Consider the following 2,027-nt stretch of genomic DNA (forward strand, 5'->3'; position numbering starts at 1 on the left):
CAGAATGAAGGCTGCATAACAGAGTGGACTTGGGGGCAGGGATTGTACAACAATGGAAGAATTTTTCTTTTACTTTTCAAAGAGAAGAGTGAACTGGGGCAGGGGAGGTGTTGGCAGGGAGAAAAGTGCAACAATGAATGAATGGAAGTCCAAAAAAAAGTTGCCCACACATATTTTCAAAGGGCGATGGAGCAGCTCTTTGTGTAAGTGACTTCCAGTGGGAAGAAGTTCTTCTGGATGTTGCTGGGCAATGGGAAATGAGAGACTATATCCTGAGATATGGAATGTGCAAACTGTGGGCTATAATGTAGATTAATGGAAAAGTTAATAGTGTTTTAAGGTACTTTGACCAAGGCAATTTTCATCAATGATTTGGATTGAGTTTGTTGAGCGGAAAGATCCAGTTTAATGTCATCTTTCTAGAATTTAAAAGCTAGGCCAAATCATGTAATATTTTTGCCAGTATTGAAGTACTTGGCCTTAAAAATGGAAATGCACAAGATAATTAATCTAGAGAAGAATGTGGCTAAATGTGGGGGAAATACTATTTGGGACTATTGTAGCTCTGGAGCTTAATAGTAAGGAGTTGTGTTGCCAAACCAAAGACATGAAGTTCAAATCCACCAGCTGCTCAATGGGAGAAAGATGGATGCTCCCCTGTGTGATTTACTGCCTCTGAATACTAGAGTAAGGTATGAGTTGATTCCAACTTGATGGTATGTATCTAACACCACCGACAACAGTAACGATAAGGGAACTCTGCTAGCATAGTCTGCAGGGAGTTGTGCTGCTAATCCAAAGTCTGTGCTTATTTGGTGGTTCAAACCCACCACTGGTTCTGAGGAAGAAAGAATCTACTTTTGTCCAATTTACAGCCCAGGAAACCCGATGGAGGGTAGGCACTGAGTTGGTTCTAATTCAGTGACAATGAGTGAGTGAGTAACAACAGCAATAATAATTAATAACAATGATACTTATAGTTTTATGTTTTCAAATGTATTTTTTCATCTGAAATAACCTGATGAATTCAGTATTACAATGGTTGTTGATTTCTGTGTCAGAGGTGATGAAGCCCAGTTAATTTAAGTAATTGGCCCAAAATCATATACTGAAGAAATGGTAGAATTGGAACTTGTCCTCAAAGTGAAAGTCTTATACTTAATTAATTCATGTTTTATTTCTTGGCATATTGAGTAAATTAGGGAAAGGGTAGAGTAGAGAGTTTACCATTTTATCTCTTTCATTCTTAAGTGGAGAATCAGTAATAGAGCAATTAATCAAGAGGTTCTAGAGAAGGTACACAAGTTTTGCATGTTAAAAGAATTTGATTTTTTGCTCTATACAATTGAGGATTGACAGTGACCTTCTGACTTTTGCCCAAATGTGTTTAGTGGCAGATCTGAAACTAGGATTAAACAGTTTAGCTCTGCTTCGTTAAACTACCTCCTTTACGATATAAAAGATATATTTTTTTTAAAAAACAACTGAGATACTTTACTAGCAGTTAACTTTAGAAAATACTGTTCTTTTTTGTCTTAAAATTTATCAATATTCACAGAACACTTTTGATGTCATAAAGATAATCTGTCCTAGACATTGTTCTTGTCTACCTCTCCACTTAGACCAAACCCAATCTTCTACCATTGTGTCGTTCCACTTCACAGTGACCCTATAGGACAAAGCAGAGCTGCCCAGCAGAACTTCAATACTGTTCTCTTCCTAGGCAGACTGTCTCATCTTCCTCCCACTGTTTCAACTGCTTACTTCTTAACCATTTCACTACCTGAGTTCCTTTTGCCTTATGACAAACTCGTAAAGATTCATTTTTCATTACAAGGCAAAATTCTTCGCTTCTAATGCAAGGCGAACAGCATGATCTCATTTGGTATGCCTTCAAAATGAGGAGTGATTTTATTTACATTAGGAATTGCCATTGAAATTCTTTTCCTAATGGCAAATAAATAGAAAATTAATGTGATATCATAATCTGTGAATTTTTATTTATTTTGACCAAGAGTTTATACTTA

At 36.5% G+C, this 2,027-nt stretch overlaps 1 protein-coding gene across 1 annotated transcript in view; it reads left to right on the plus strand.

The window, feature by feature from the left end:
- Window positions 1-2,027, plus strand: part of TRPM6 (transient receptor potential cation channel, subfamily M, member 6) — a 202,255-nt gene that overhangs the window by 68,484 nt on the left and 131,744 nt on the right. The window lies entirely within an intron of this gene.

The sequence above is a fragment of the Elephantulus edwardii genome, unplaced genomic scaffold (genome assembly GCF_000299155.1).
Source record: "Elephantulus edwardii isolate Elephantulus edwardi_28Jun2011 unplaced genomic scaffold, EleEdw1.0 scaffold00108, whole genome shotgun sequence".
NCBI lineage: Eukaryota > Metazoa > Chordata > Mammalia > Macroscelidea > Macroscelididae > Elephantulus > Elephantulus edwardii.